This window comes from Aulonocara stuartgranti (genome assembly GCF_965226115.1).
Source record: "Aulonocara stuartgranti genome assembly, chromosome: 22".
NCBI classification, from domain to species: Eukaryota; Metazoa; Chordata; class Actinopteri; order Cichliformes; family Cichlidae; genus Aulonocara; species Aulonocara stuartgranti.
The window spans coordinates 18,368,749-18,385,259 of record NC_138957.1 but is presented as its reverse complement, the minus strand read 5'-3'; the positions used below and the strand labels follow the sequence as shown (position 1 = coordinate 18,385,259).

The window sequence follows — 16,511 nt, the reverse complement described above, 5'->3', positions numbered from 1 at the left end:
AATAAAGCAAAAAGTTAATATAAGTACTTTTAAGTCTGCACTATAGTGTAAAAAGTATTCCTTGATGTGAATATGAACTTGAGTGATGTCCCATTCTTGATATATAGGGTTTAATACGATGTTGGTCCACCCTTTACAACTGTAAAAGCTACAACTCTTCTAGGAAGGCTTTCCACAACGTTTAGAAGTGTTTATGGGAATTTTGGATCATTCTTCCAGAAGGGAATTTGTGTGGTCAGATACTGATGGTGAACAAGAACGCCTGGTTTGCAGCCTCTGCTCTCATTAATCTCAAATGTGTTCTATCAGCTGGAGATCAGGACTCTGTGCAGGCCAGGCAAGTTCTTCCATACCAAACTCGCTCCCTAAACTGTTCCCACAAAATTGGGGCCGTGAAATTATCCAAAATGTCTTGGTATGCTGAAGCATTAAGAGTTCCTTTCACTGAAACAAAGGGACCGAACCCAACTGCTAAAAAACAACCCCCCCTCCACCAACTTTACACTTGGCACAACGCAGCAAGAAAAGTACTGTTCTCCTGGCAACCACCAAACCCAGACTCGCCCATCAGATTGCGAGACGGAGAAGTGTGAGTCATCACTCCAGAGAACACGTCTCCGTCACCACAACAACCGACACTTTGCATTGCATTTGGTGATGTAACGTTTGGATGATTGGTCATGAAAACAGATTCCTTGAAGCTCTGTACACGTTCTTAAGCTAATCTGAAGCCTACGTGAAATTTGGAGGTTTGTAGTGATTGACTCTGCAAAAAGTTGGCAGACCTCTGGGTCTACAACTTAGTGGATTAGTTGCTGAGATTCCCATCACTTCCACTTTGTTATAATACCACGAACGCTTGACTGTCCAATATTTAGTAACAACTGGACTATTTAGACACGACTGGACTTGTTGCACAGGTGGCATCCTATCACAGTACCATGCTGGACTTCACTGAGCTCCTGAGAACGACCCATTCTTTCACAAACGTTTGTAAGAGCAGTCTCCATGCCCAGGTGCTTGATTTTATCCACCTGTGGCCACAGAAGTGATTGGAACACCTGAATTCAATTATTTGGATGGGTGACTGAATATTTTTGGCAATATATGTCGTGTCCAAATTCATGGGCTGCATTCTCCTGAGGCCGCATTTGTAGACCGATTATGTCACAGCGACGCGCCGAAGGCTGTCCAAATTCGTAGACCCCTCCGAATGCAGCCGACAAATGCGTGCTCCTTTTTCCGAATTTGAAGGATGGGTCGGGTGTGTCCTTCGTGGCCCACCATATCCCAGAATTCATAGCGCGGCCCAGCCAAGCTCCAGTTTCCGGCTAATGGCGGCCGCTACTAAGTTTTAAAAATTACTCTTATTAATCTTTCTGGGTCACGAAATAAACTTTTAACATATTTTCAGGCGAGAAAGTAGCTGTGTAAACATCAAATATCTGCTCGGTTTATCAAGATATCGCATCTTTGCTAAAGTGCTTCGACGTTTTCGGAGACGTCTGCTACCCACCAGCTCGATAGCTAGCCGGGAGCTCGAGGGTTACTGATGCGGCCGAGAATGGCACAACTCCCGGCACATCATTTTCAGATCACCGCGGACTTTCGCTGCTCGGGTTAAACGTTGTCAGCCAGTGATCAGCTGTGATCAGCTGATCACGGGGCCGGGGTTAAAAGAGAGACGCCACCCACCTGTTCGCCGCTCAGACATCATAGTGTCCTTTTCGTTTAGAGTTTACATTTCTGGATTTTTAGCTCAGATCAAATAGTTCGTGTGTGTTTGTGCGCCCGCACGTTTGCAGAGTTAAATACAAGTCAGCTGCTGCCGCTCATGCCCCTTTGAGGATGAGGTCTTTGAACGCCAGACAAGAGCAGCAAATGAGAGCAGCACAAGCATATGCAGATGAACATGTGGAAGTTGACACAGATGTGAATGAGACATTCACTTTTTAACGTCTCTCATTTTACATAGAGCCTCAGCAGTATTAGCTGAGGTTTATGGAAATTTTTTATGCAATGCAAAGCACCGAGGAAAATGACTTGCAAAAGAAGTTTAAGATCAACATGTAGTTAGTATCCTGCATTAGTATATCCTAGGTCAGAAAAATAAAAAATAAAGAGCAATCCAACAGATGGAAGGGCATAAAGGCCACTGAGCTCACTCTTACAACCAACAGCTGAAGATTTTCTATTTGCTGTTAACTGAGAAATTTTAGCGCTAAAAGAGCCTTTTCTTCTTAAGGTGACTTAAGGTTCGACAGAGGGCCCAAGCGGGTCATGCTGTGAGGGTGGCTGAGGGCGTTGACTGTAAATGTGTGAATGAATCTTAAGGAAGTTCTGAAGGTGCGTTTGGCAGCACACATTGCATACATACTGATTTTTAAAATGTATTTCTCCATCAATTGAGCGTTTTTATGCTTTCACAGTATTTATATAGCACCTAGGCACAAGACACCTAAACAACACAACTTCCTACCATGTGCATCCTACATGAAACAATTGCTCTTCCCCCGCTTGAACGTTGCTTCTCATCCCTGCACTGAACAAAAACCACTCTGTATCGTACTGTGACATTTCAGGGGAACTGATAATTTGGTCTGCAGCTGCTACAGTGTTGCACACTTAACTTCAAAAGATACATCTTCTAACGGAAACATGGTCTGCACTTAAACTAAAATCAATTGTATCAGAGGATTACCATCTCCACTGAAGCATGTAATAACCAAAGGGTCGTATTATCATCATAACTCAACAAATCATAATCCGCCGCTGCACCTTTAATGGCTTTTAAAAGTATGTCAAAGTCCAAATTGTTGCCACCAGTCATGTATTTAATGACTGTGCCCCTCCACCGAAGTGCCAGTTATTCTGCCCAGCTTTGAATGCTCTATCCCCTGTTGGGTTGTAGCCTAGATTGAGATGTGCAAAAAGCCCGAGAACATTTGAGATTGATTCATGGCTATTTTTACTTGTCCTACTTGAAATAAATGGTTCAGATACTCACAGGAAGATGTCAGGCACTGAAAGGGCTTATTGAACTCATAAAAAAATATCACTGGAAAGCTAAATGGTGTTGGAAGAGGGTATGCTTCAGTGTAGAGGTTTCAAAGAGGGGGAAAAAAGCACCTTTTAATAGTAGAGAACAATAAGCTATCCTCTATCCATTAGCCTGTTACTGAAAGACTGCTGGTATTCTGACGGGTGAAAATGAAAACGTTGGAAAATGTTCATGCGCGCAAACGCACACACACAAACACACAACCAGAGGGCTTTAATAAAAGGTGTGGTGAAGAAGACGTCTCATGTGACCTTGCACCTTGACAAACTCAGTCCACACGTTAGCAGCGTTTCCAGCAGAAGCCACACACATGCAGAACTCCTCTCCACCAGAGCAAAAATTACTCCTCTTATTAAGACATAACTCTGGAGAGAACACAGGCCCTCAACAACACTCATTACCTTAGCATATAGCAAGCACGCCACTGTTCAGTGTTGCTGGCGCTACAATTATGTTAGCGCTGATGACTATCATCACAAGCATAATAAACGCTCTACAGGAACACTGGCATTATGGAAGATGGTTATGGGCTCTCCTGTGGAAATCTCTTGCCGCCATTGCCACTTCTCTGTTGCATAGAGTCACACACACCCTGCCTGCACACACACACACACAGGCTGAGTGTAAAGCTAAACTGTGTATCTGGTCTAGGTGCTATGAAAGGATTCAGTCACTTCACACACCAGCCATCTACTTGCTGTGACTGGCACAAGTGAGTAGGAACAAAGGAGTCACTGTGGCTGTCACACACACTCCTCGTTACACTCACCCTTTGCCCTGCCAGCTGTCTCTTCATCCCCTCCCACTGTCCCCCAGCTGTGGCTATACATCAAGCAAACCTCAATTCCACACGCAAACACACCCAGCATCTCCTGGGTGGCTTCAGGACCTGGTCTGACCAAAACACTCTCTTCCTCCCTGCTGCGTGGTCACTGCCTATCTGCCACACTGAATGACTGACTGACCGCACTGTTGGGGGGCACAATGTTTTTCGCCATCCACCAACGGTTCATCAGCGTCACACCACTGCACACACCCACAACAATGAACTCATGTGTGCCACGGAAAACATGGTGAGGCTTATTTTTGAGAATATTTTCCACATGAGGCAGTTTTTTTTTTGTTGCTTTTAAAGTCTCCAAGATGCTTGTTATTGTTCTCTCTCTTGCCTGCTAGACTTATTTCCCCAGCCACTTAGGGCGTACTACGCCCTTTCACCACAATGCCCTCCCCCCTCTCCTGACAGTTGCCCCGTGCCCCACCACTGGGCTCACCCTTTAATTTGTTAACCCCCAAGCGTTGCCCTAAGCTTCCCACTCTCCACCCCCTTCCTATTATTTATTTACCCCCCCCACCCCACATCTTTTTTTAACCATATGCTACAACCATGCCCTCCCCTCAATATGTTTACCCAGTGACAGCCCTCAGCCTGGTCTGGTCAGTCACAAACCAGTGACAATGCCAGCTCAGCCTCCACCCTAGCAGTGCGGTGACTGGCCACGGCTAAAACACTTTCATCCTGTATGCATCCCCAGCCCAAGTCATACAAAAGCTATTCATTTGGGCTTCACCCATGCCCTATAATTGTCAAGCTATGTAGTAAAATTGAGGGGTGAGGGCTTTGCTTGTGGTACAGTGGCAGCAAAAGAAGAAATGAGGCTGAAGTCTTGCTATTTATAAACTGGGGCAAAGGATTCAGAGGTTCATGTTTGCCTTTTATGGGTTAATTGCTTGTAACCCACATTTTTGCGAAACAGAGACAGAAAAAGAAGGAAGAGGAAAGAGAGAAAGAAAAACACCAGTGGTGGGCATTCCACAGGCCAGGCTTTCATTGCTGTGGGTGCGATGTCATTGGAATGATGTAATCGGTGCATATCAAGCCCTCATACTGTACATCTTTTCACAGAGTGTCTGGAAACAGACACTGTTTGTTTCAGCTGGTCAGGCTGCCCTGCAATTCACACTGGAAGCAAATTAATATCTGATAACATTGGGCTGTGTAGTTCTGTCTGTGCTTTTTGACCTTTGTCTACGTACTTTCTGTCAACAGGAAAAGGATTGGTTTACACGTGGATATCGACAGGAAGTGGCTCACCTTGTACCTTCTGTTCAGATGAGGTTTGTGCTATATAGTAGCTATAAGAGCAAACCACAGTAGCTCTTCTTAACCCCAATGGGAAATCGCACTTTGCATGTAGCAAACCTTCACTGCTTTTACAGAGTGTCCTGCATCTGACAGTTCCCCTATTATTGTAAAACTGCCCTCGGTATTTCCTGTACCTTTCTTCTACTTTGCTGTCTGGGCTGGAAAATGCAGCTCGACAAGTCAAACATGCGCACACACACACACACACACACACACCAAAAATACAAACACTGGGTGTTAAGCTTCCCCTCCAAACAACAAAAGAACAGACACAGCAACAAGCCCCGAAGGCAACATTAAACCCAGCTTGTCTGCCACTACAATACCCCTCTTCTTTCAATAGAGAGCCATGCTGTGACCAAGCGAGCTGAGCCGTATGTGTTATTCCTCACTTCGACATAGCAGGGTAAAAGATAAGGGCTGAGCACACAGTCGACGTGTGACATCCACAGGAAATGGAAAACTCTGATGTGTGGCCAGCACAGACCAGCCAGGGTGACACGGGGTAAGACAGGTGGTTTACAGATGGAGAATCTGAGCGAGCCACAAACGGCAGAAGAATCCCGAGCTCATCACAATGATTCAGCCGAGTGTGAGAGCAACAAAAAACACGGTGTTTATTCTCAGATGGCACGAAGAACTCGTGTCTATAGACACAACAGTGTGACTGGCAGAACTAACAAGAAGCAGAAACTCTGATAAGAACTAAACAGAAGACAAAATATTTGTCTCTGCCAAAGAAAACCATCTCCCACATGGGTGTCTTGACATAGGCATACTCTGCTTTTGACAATGATGCATTAATTTTGTTGTGAACTCAGCTGGCACTCTTATGCTGTACTAATTACTCAGCTCACGAGGCAAGAAAGAGACACACAGAGGCGTTTTTCACACGTATTTCTGATCAACTTAACAAACCTGAGCAGTTACGTAAAACTAATATGTCTTTCATAGTTCACTGAGGTGGGATGAGGCAAGTTTGGACCAAGCATCCATTAGCTTTCCGTCTTAACAGCCTCCACTAGTACCTGCTCAGCTCAGCCTTTATGGTTTTCCATTAGGTGTTACTACCTGGTACCAGGTACCTTTTTAGTGCCTACTCGTCCGGGGTTACAAGCTAGCTGAGTTAAGCTGAAAATGTGACATCGTCAGACTGCGTGCCACTGATTGGCCAAAGATTGTCATCACTGGATGAGTCACAATAGTGACTCCTTAACATGAATTAAAGCCGGCATCTTTGAAACCTGCAATGAGGGAAATAGCTACACACAAAACAACACTGTGGTTCAAGGATGAGGCGTAGACGTTTTGCAGCAGAAATACCATCAATGTCCTCTACTGTTGTGTTTGTGTCACATACAAATGACGACACGAGACTTTTGGCAATAATGACCCCACGCACATTGAGGCGGTACTCAACTGTAATAGAAAACTGCCCAAAGAAAGTAGAGTCAAATTGAACCGAGCCAAGGTACTATTGGAAAAGAGGTAAAAGAGCTTCACCATCTGACCTGATGCTCTTTGACAGCTCGACATCCCCCTGAGCGAGGCTTTGGGAGGCCTTCTTTTCGCTGTGGCTGTTTTCCAGATCAAATACCCTGCTTGAGATTTTTTTCTTCCTTCTAACAAGCGATAACGTTGCCATCAGGGTGTGACAACTAATTATGGTTTGTTGTTTTCCCGGCTGCTTAGAGCCAACAGAAACTCACCTCAGGCTGCTACTGAGCTGTACAGTGGCAGCAAGAGAGATGACCAATGAGGCTTGGAGCAATGATGCCCTGACGAATGCTGCTGCTGCTGGTCAGTGTGTGGGTAGTGAGGGTCAGAGACTGGGCAATATGAATATGTGGAGCTGTATAAATGGAGAAAACATGACGATAGAAGATAAAGACGAGTCAGAAACACTGACAAGAATGCTAGAAAAAGAGGAGGAATTAAAGTCTTTAGGCCAATACATCGTCTTCATTTGCGTAGCTCTCCACCTACATGCAGGATAGAGAGTGGGATGACACACATTTAACCAACACAAAGGCTATGGAGATGCACTTGCATGAAGTCCTGCAGTGAAAAGTTCAAGTAGTAATTGGGTAAAGGGTTGGCCTGAACTGGAAAGACATCAGTCTTACCAGAGTTCACCAAAAGGAGGAAGCAAAAAAACAAAGTCTGATTACCCCTCCTCTGCTGAAGCAGAGATAAAGGACTACCACAAACATGAGCAATAGTGGCCTTTGTTTGTAGCTTTTCCACATATTTTTTAAACTGGTCCCGAGTACCAGCAAACTGCTTGAACAGGCAGATGTGCATCTGCAAAGCCCAGCCCAGCTCTAAATCAGAACCACTCTTTAAAAGAGCGACATAAAGATTGGGTATCCAAGGGATGCAACCACGAGAGGGTGAAATATCAGAATGCTCTGCTTCTCATACGCTCTTGCGCGTTTTGATTTATTCAGAGAGCCAGAAGCAGCTCCAATATAAAGCAACATATCTTCAATCCCGCGCTTGTAGTTCCCGGGCCTGGAGAGAACGAGCGAGCTGGTGACCTTGGTATATTACGAGAGGCCCTCCACTCCTACATCTCATCTCTGTAGATGTAGCCTTGACTTGTCTAATAGAAAACACTCCTGCTGCACTGACATCAGAGGCGTCAAGCCAGAAAGGGATAAAATTCACAATCTCAGCCCATACATTAATTATACTGTTCATTTAGCCAAGCGTTATCGCACCGTTCCCCTCACCTCTATTCTCACATTAACAGAAATAACCAGAAATGAAAAAGCTCGCAGCAGCAACAAGAAATATAGCAAGCACCCAGAAAGGCTAATACCTGAAAATGTGTTCATATTTGTGTGTTAAGGCTTGTGAGGCATAAACACCATTTAAAAACTGCAGCTACTCATTTTAACAGTATTGTCCTCTTTTTTTTTTTGCTTTCCTTCAAAGCATTAAATTAAGTCTTAACAGAGTTGCTTTTAACCAATACATAAATCAAAGAAAATTCAGACTTTATAATAATTGCTCAAATTTACTTTTAGAAACAGAAGAACAATGAAGACAGATAAACCCACAAAAACACAACAACACTGGAGATGAAGGGTGAAATAGGTTTGCGGGTTTCTCACCTCAACTGTAATTCACTCTTCTACAAAAATGCAAGATTTTTAAAGGCCATTTTTGGGTAGTTCCTTCAAGCAAGCTCTGCTGGATTTACAGAGAGTTCCCAAAGAAAACCAAGAGAGCCTAAAGCTCTTGTTAAATTTACTGAGGGACTCGTGAGGACTTCTCGGGACTTTGCTACCTTCTATCTCATCCAATAACTGCCGAGCTTAAAACGTGCAGCCCTGAAAAGCCGTTTTCCAACATGCCCTTAAACTTTTAACAACGTCACTTGACAAGCGGCACATGTGAGAATATTAAACGGTCTTTAACGTGCCAGCTTCTTAGGACGAAGTCTGTGTGACATGTAATTGCACCCTTGTGAGAACAGCACGGGTGAGCGGGCGTCCTTCCTCATGCACACTCTGTCCAGGTAGCGCTCGTCCCTTTAAACCACAGTACTTCCACTAGTGGGAATCCCTCTGAAATGGTCATTTTATGGAGTTAAAGTGTAAAAATGGCTGAAGTAAAAAGTAGAATAATAGAAAACTTTGGTTTCTATCATTTTACTAAAAAAAAACCTCTACTTATTGCAGCACATAACACTCTCAGACCCAGTAAAGGACCGTTTAAAGAACTGTTAAACTCTATGCAGCAGAACTTAATGTTTTCCTTACATTACTTTACCGTAATAAAAACTCGCACCAGCACCAACAATGAAACAGAAGGGCCACAGTCAGTCTGGTCAGAAATTTGGGTTTGTTACGCTGCATGTGGAGTACCATGGAGCCACTAGTCTCAAGCAGACAGAGGTCTAAGAGGTTTGATACCAACCGAGTATCTAAATAATCCTCAGATTCCACGCAGCTCCCTCTGTATCCAAAAGGCCTTTATTTATGCTTTCCCCCCCCCCCTTTACGTAATAGTTCTCCAAAACCAACGCTGACATTTGCAACTGGTGGGGCTCCACTTTAAAGAGTTTACATCAGATGAAAGTCAAATAAATGCATCAATAATTTTTCGTTATTTTAGTACGATGAAGTGTTTGCCTTTTATGTGCAAGGCAAACAAGTTCATAAAAGTCTCTCTCTCGACTTCCACAAATCTAACATCAAAAGGATAATAAAAAATCAAAAGCACAGTTCGGGGAGAGCAGGGCTGAAAACTAGGGCACTTCCATCAGTTCACGCTCACTTAAGATCCAAGTGGACAAGACACTTAGGGGCACGTTTAAGAACCTAAATCCTCGAGTTTTTATCACTGAGAACAAGAAATGCACTTCTTAGCTTGGTAACGGTCTTTATTTTTTTTAGTGGATAATAGTTTTTTTAACCATTAGGCAGGTCAAATTAGTGAGTAGTGGAGTAAATGTACAGTGGTGGATTGTCTTCTCTTTTTGCAGGCTGTCCAAATTGGTACCAAGGGCACCTACCGGCCAGATATACCTAAAGAGATTTACATTCCCAACTTTGATTCCTTTTAAATTACTGAGATCAGGACTCAGCAGTGACTTGTGTGTTCTTCAGTTAATGTTGGCACATCATATTTTTATGGATTGACAGAAAGAGGGAACAGAAGTATTGATAAAACCATCGATATATGGACACCAAAAGACAGATTAGGTGGTGACCTGTAATATTAAACACCACCCAAAGGGCTCAGAGACACACGGGGGGGAGCTATAATTAGTTTACAACATAATAAAACCTGGTTGAAGCACCTGGGTCATACTGACACACGAGCAGCTGTGAAAATGACACAGGCAAGCAGTGGAGAGAAATAAAAACTGACGCAGCAGAGAATTTTGCAAATCTTTGCAGCACCTGTGCACACGTGCCATAATTCATGCACCGAGTGATGCTGAAAACACAAAGCACGTGAGCACGATCCAACTACAGCAGGGACTAATGCCTACTCACAGTCGGGCCATCTGAAAAAGTGGCCAGCTATAAATATAAAATCATCTCGAGCCTCTCGCACAGCTAAGTGGGGATATAGTAGACAGAGAGGCTATCTATTCATTTATCCTACTGGGTCAGTAGGCTCTAAGCCTGAGAGCCTCTTAGCTAAGAGATGCTAAATACCACAAACACAGAGCAAGAGAGCTGGCTAACCTCTCACTCAGTATTTACAGAGCTCTGCGGCAGAACCACGGCTGGAATGCAGCGGGCAGAGCAAGCATACAGAGGGATCCGTATGAGTTTCTGGGTCATCTAGGGCCGCTTCGTGTCGCATGAAGTCTAGACTTGGACCGAAAAATTCACCAATGGATGGTCTACGCTTAAACTGATTCATATTCTGAGAATGGATGGGCTCGGTGCCCGAGGAGCAGGATATGTATAGTTACACAAGCCCAACCAAGGTTAAGGGTCAAAACGTACCCACGAGCATGTTGCCTTATGCAACTGCCAAGACATCACGGTTTGTGGTAAAAAACAATAAGACTCTCCATCAGTTTTTTCTCATTTACTCTCATCGAGTTGTTCGGCTCTGAACTTAGCCCGAAGCAACAATCAGTAAAGTAAAGAGCAGAACATGGCAGCAGTACCGATGAGATCTCTTCTCACCCATCTATGTGTGATTGGCTGTCTGGCACTTCCCCACTGCACCTTCAGTACCTACGTACTGTTTTAATTAACTTCATACCACAGGGAGCAATTATGCAAGGCAACATTCAACTAATTTGGAACTGCAAATTAATCTCCCCTGAAGCTGTACAATGACAGGCCTATCTATGACCAGTGGAAGCAAGGATAACAGCAAGGATCTCTTTTTAAAGAGACTTTTTGTTTTAATAATAATGTTAAACGTCTATTAAAAAGGCATAGAAAGTTGTGAAGCTTTTTTAAGCTCAGTTCATATTTCACAACCACGCTAATATGTTTTTGCTCTAAAACATATGACTTTTACTGTGTTTACGCAATCCTGCATTTCAGAACTCCCAAAACTGAGACTTTTGGAAATGCTACTTCCTTTGTTTCAGTTTGAGAACTCCAGGATAGAGTTTTACTGGCGTCACACAGAAGCAGAGAGTATTTGGACAGAATGACAGAGACCGATGGGGTCTTAATAGTCAGTTTGTGTCCTGCATTTTCACGAGTTCACTGTACCTGAATGGCAGCTCACTGTAATAGACCGAGATTGCTTTTGAACAGGTGCTAAAAGCACTCTTGGGATAAAGATCGCTTCAGTTTTAAAAGCGTTGTTTTAGGAACAACTTGCATTTACGTGTTTGCAGCTTAAGATGAACAAGCAGTAAGCTCGGGATACATCAGGGAGAAAACAATTTACATACCTCGGCTTCCCTTTGGGAGCAACAACAGAGAGTGAAAAAGTAAATGGGGGGGGGGTGCAACGTGAGAGTGCGCAGCTGAGAGGAAACTGCAAGAGACGGATTGCATGTGTGAGAAAGGAAGCATAAGCGAGGGAGCAAGCTAATAAGAAAAAGGCGAGGGGGGGGGGGTTGTCAGACGTGAGGAGTAGGAAATTAACAGGGTTGCACTTGAGGAGGTGGTGAGAAGATGCCAAACAGTAGGGAGCGTCAAATGGGTACAGAGAAGGATCTCACATGTGATGCGAGTCAAAGAGGCGAGGGCAGGCACCCATCCTCTCCCCAAATGCCTCTCCATCTCAGCCTCTGTGTACTAATCTGATTTCCTGGATTATATTTCGGGATTAAAAAAAAAAAAGGCCCATGTACTCAATTTTAATTCCATCAGTTTGTTTGGTGAGTCACTGCTGCCGCATTTCATCATCCAACTTTGTTTTGCTCTTGTGTTGCAACACTCCATTTCTGCTGCTGATTTTTAAAACCCTGCAGAGCTAAAGAAATATTTACTCGGCGAGGGGAGCTAACAAGAAATGAAGGTTTGCCGCAGCTGATAAAAACTTAAGCACACGAGTCCCTTGTGTGAACGTAAACCTAACTAACCTCACAGCCAGGGTGATGGGGCTACAGGTAGCGCTCTGTTCCCCAGTATGGCTCATGAATGGCCTTCTTTGAGTGGTAAAGCTGTGCCAGACCTCTGCTGAAAATCTCTAACTCACAGTCGTAAGAAGTCACGGGGTGCACATATAGGACAAAAGTGCAAAAAATGCATACAATAATATTCTTATGGACATTAATACTGGAAAAACGACTCCACTGAATCCCTTCTGGTCAAGTTCTGCATCTCCAGTGTAACGACTGCGTGTGTCCCAGTGCTTTTGCTTCTAGGCTACAATCTCACCATGACACGATGATGCCAACATGCTTGCGGTTCCATCACAACAGGGACGTCTTTGGCGGCTAACGGGGCGTATAAACGAGCTCTCACTCTGCCAGAAGTTGCCCAGAGGAGCAGAGGGTCCGAACGCAGACAACAGCGCAGACCCAGGGCTGCACGATGACTGATGCGACGAGGACAGCGCCGAGACACGCTGAGCTGTCTGCTGTTGAGGTCTTTTTAGAACAGCTACAGATTGAAGTGAGGTGGTTACAAAAGTGGGATTCGTGGCATCAAATTGGTAGATTTTCTCATCTTCAGCATGGATTCCATCCACCTCATCTTATCTCACAAGTTTAAAGCAATTGTCAGGGAAGCATTATGGAGCTGTTTCTCGTTTCACTGCGGGGAAAACAGTGCGATGGATTTGTTGCTGCACATTGGAATCAAGTCACAGCGATCCTGTTACAGGGGTTTTTTCAGATTTAACACCCATTACACCCCTTTAGCCTATGGATTCTGAGTCTGTTTTTCACTGATTTCTACCTATTCGTCGTGTACTCTCAATCACAGCATGAGGCGTTGAGATAATAATCACTCCAATCCACACATATCTGCTTATGCATTTATAGAATCTGCAGACAAGAGACAAGATTTCAGTGCCAGAAGCTTTTTCTTTTTTTGGGTTTGACTGCAAACAGTAAACAATCTGTAGGGAGAACTAAACAATAAATACATGCACCGGAAGAATCAAAGTCACAAAATCATCAGCTCTCCTTTGATTGGCATTTAGGCTTTTAATTACTTTGAGTAATGCATTTGGATCCGTTATTAGATTATGACCGCCGCACACAACAGGAAGCTTTGGGCCCAATACGTCCAGATATCCGCCGGCTACGCTGGAAGAACATTTGATATCATATTTTAATGAAATCAAAATTGATATACATCTCACATTAGCTGATCTACTCCACAGTCTTTCCTCGTAAGAGCAATTTGGAGACGTAATGCTTGGGAATGATGCACCCAGCCCCCGTGTTGTTTATCTACAATATTAACATACTTTCTGCGGTAATGAAGAAGAAGGGGAGCTACTTAGGGCCAAATCTTTGCAAACAGAGGTCTAATGTGGTCTAACGTCTTGTTTCTTGCCACAGGAGTAAGGCAGGAAAACAAAGCAGAAGGTTATTAAATCAGCAATGATGAAAAACTGATTAACTACTGTCTTTCTACCCAAAGAGATTGGATATCCAGCCAGTGCAAGGGGAGGAGTGACAACAGATTCTTCTTCTTCTTCATTTTTTTTTTTTTTTTTTTTTTTTTTTGAGGGACAAGACTAATCAGAAGTTTGGGAAACAGCACTCAATAAAACGCATTGATTTGAAGGGGGAGGTCAGGTGAAAACCCACCGGAAGTGAAAAGAGAGAAGTGAAGAAGACCGCTTTAAAGGGTGTGAGTGAAGCTCATGTTGGTATCGCAGGTTCTGATCCGTTTTGAGGATAGCAGAGAGCTTCTGCATGAATCAGAGGCTGTCCGGCTTCTTCTCTCCCTCCTCTTGCCTAATCACAGGCCCGCGGTGTGGCCAGCGTGCAGGGTTGGAGTTACACACGGCGCACAATTAAAGCAGCTCTTTAATTAGGGGGGGAGAAAACGTACAGCTTTTTCTTCTTCTTCTTTTTTTTGTTGTTGCATTTAGCCATCAGCAGCATGCACTTCCATCACACAAGCCGGGAAAAGCAGAGACCTCTGCTGCTTCTTGGCTGTATATCTGCAGCAAACACGCAACTTGCAGCATTGCTGTGCACTTGTTTCAAAAAAGGGGAAAACAAGAAACTAAACCGAGGACAAAGCCTGGATTTACTGGCACTTTCATTTATGCATCGCAGTTCAACGTGCATGTTAGAGAGAGAGAGCAGTGATGCTTAAAAAAAAGAAAAAAGAAAATCAGAAAGAGCATGTCAATAAAATAACAGCGCCCGGAGCCGCTGTGAGGCCACCGAAAACAAAGTAGCGACAGGCAGGAGGAGAGAGCCGTGAGCGCAGGCACACTCGCTGCCTCGCTCCGGTGTAACGCACAGACACTCGGGCACGCCGTGGCGAGAGCGCAGCGAGCACACAAAAACACTGCGAGCCACCCCCCAGGAACATTTAGCGCCACAACGCGAAGGAAGTGAGACGGAATTTCAGCAACAACAACATTTCTGCAGGAAGAAGGAAACGAGGCTTTCACCAACCTGACGACGCGAGGACGCTTCTTCCACTAAAAGGTCCGGAGTTGTGTGTTGTGAGTGAGAGAGAGAGTGTGTGTGTGTCCGTGTGTGTGAGAGCGTGTCACTCACTGGTGTTTCCTCTCCCTCTCTCTCTCTCTCTCTCTCTCTCTCCCTCCCTCCTCTGCCGTAGAGATAGTGCTGATGTTTCCACTTCCTCTTTTCTTCTGCCGTCTGCTGGCTGGCTTGTGTTGCCAAACAGAGGATGCACGAATGCACGACAGCAGCAGAACTCAAGCAGTCACTGGTTAACAGGAGGAAGGGGACTTTTTAGTAATTATTTATTTTTTTACAGGATGGAAAATCGTCATTTCACTATTTTAGCCCCAAAGCTCAGCTCGGTTTGGTAAATAACAGTTTTAAGTCCAGTGCCAACATACAGAAAGGGAAATGAAAACTTTCTTCTTGTTTTACAGAGTATTTCTGAGTGGAAACCTTCACTCTGTAAAAGTAATCCTCTCCTCACCCCCCCTGTCAATTTATTTACCTAAACATGTAGTGAGGGAGTGTGTGGTGACAGTGGTGTGTATGGGTGTGTGTAGGTGTAGTGTGTTGGATAAGGATGCAAGAGCAAAATCACCTAACAGGAATATCACAGAAATGTGGAAGCTGAGGAAACAGGAAGCATCTTTTCTTATGAGTCCTTCAATAAATGTGCTATAAAGATCAATTTATCATCCCAAAAGCATTTGATATCAGTGTTTGATTAGATTAATTGCCAGATAAGCAAGAAGATGACCATCCCAGTTTGATTTTCGTTCATCGGTTATAACATTCTTGCACAGTCAAGCACACTTTCCGAGAAAATGACAACAAATTGTGTGTATTTGATGTATTTTCTTCTCTAATTTATGTTTGTTACTGTTTGTTTATATTCCTACAAGCAGGGCAATCAAAAACTGACATTAAAACCCAATATGGCTCACGTGTAAAATCATGTGTAGGCTATCTGGCAGTTATTAAAAAGAGTAAAAAAAAAAACAGGCTGGAAGAAAACACTGATTAGAGAAGACAAGAGCAGAAGACAATAGTCTGTGTTGCATCATATACTTAAATGTTACTTCATGCTCTCGCTGATTTTCCCTGATGTCTTTTAGTAACTACGATCCTTAAAAAAACACATCATTCTTGATAAAGAAGGGACTGTCTCCTAAAGAGGACTAAATGTACTTTGCAGTTCATCATTAATGACTTTGCACAGAGAATTTACAAGGCTGAAAATAAATACGCGCTTATTTTTCGGCTGAGAATAATTTAGGAAAAAATGAAATATTAGAAAGGACTTCTGCCTCCCCGAGTGAGCCTACACCAACATGACAAATGGTGGGCCTGCTACAGCAACGATTGAACAGATTATACCTGACAAACAACTCAAATCTGAAGGAGACGTCTTTTTGTTTCACAGTAACTGATGAAACAAAAGCAGATCGGCCTTCAGTCTCTCGGGAAAGGAAAGGCAAACGGGAACAGAGCTTTCAATAATTCATGGTTATTGAATGTCCTCCTGTTTGGAGGGTGGGATTATGACCTTCTAGTGTTACTTTATGTCTGAGGGTATAATGTTGCAGGCACTCTGTAAAGACTGCAGCATCTCCGAGCCACGGTGTCCCTTTAATTTTGATCGTTAATTACCTGCTGCGCTTGGTACCAGAATGAGTGGCATTTGTGGCTGAAAGAGAAAAAGAGTGTGTGTGGCAGGCAGCTCTGCAGCTCGTCCTCGTCTCCACTCAGCGGGAGCA

At 43.9% G+C, this 16,511-nt stretch overlaps 1 protein-coding gene across 3 annotated transcripts in view; it reads right to left on the bottom strand.

Annotated features, from left to right (window-relative positions):
* The window catches only part of elmo1 (engulfment and cell motility 1 (ced-12 homolog, C. elegans)), a 102,870-nt gene extending 87,974 nt beyond the window's left edge, over positions 1-14,896 (bottom strand). For 2 of the 3 annotated variants that reach the window (XM_082522357.1, XM_082522360.1), the window contains exon 1: positions 14,740-14,896. The gene's annotated coding sequence lies outside the window, so the exon portion shown is untranslated. The remainder of the gene's footprint in view (positions 1-14,739) is intronic. The other variant, XM_082522359.1, reaches the window with a different exon arrangement.
* Between the last annotated feature and the right edge of the window lie 1,615 nt (positions 14,897-16,511).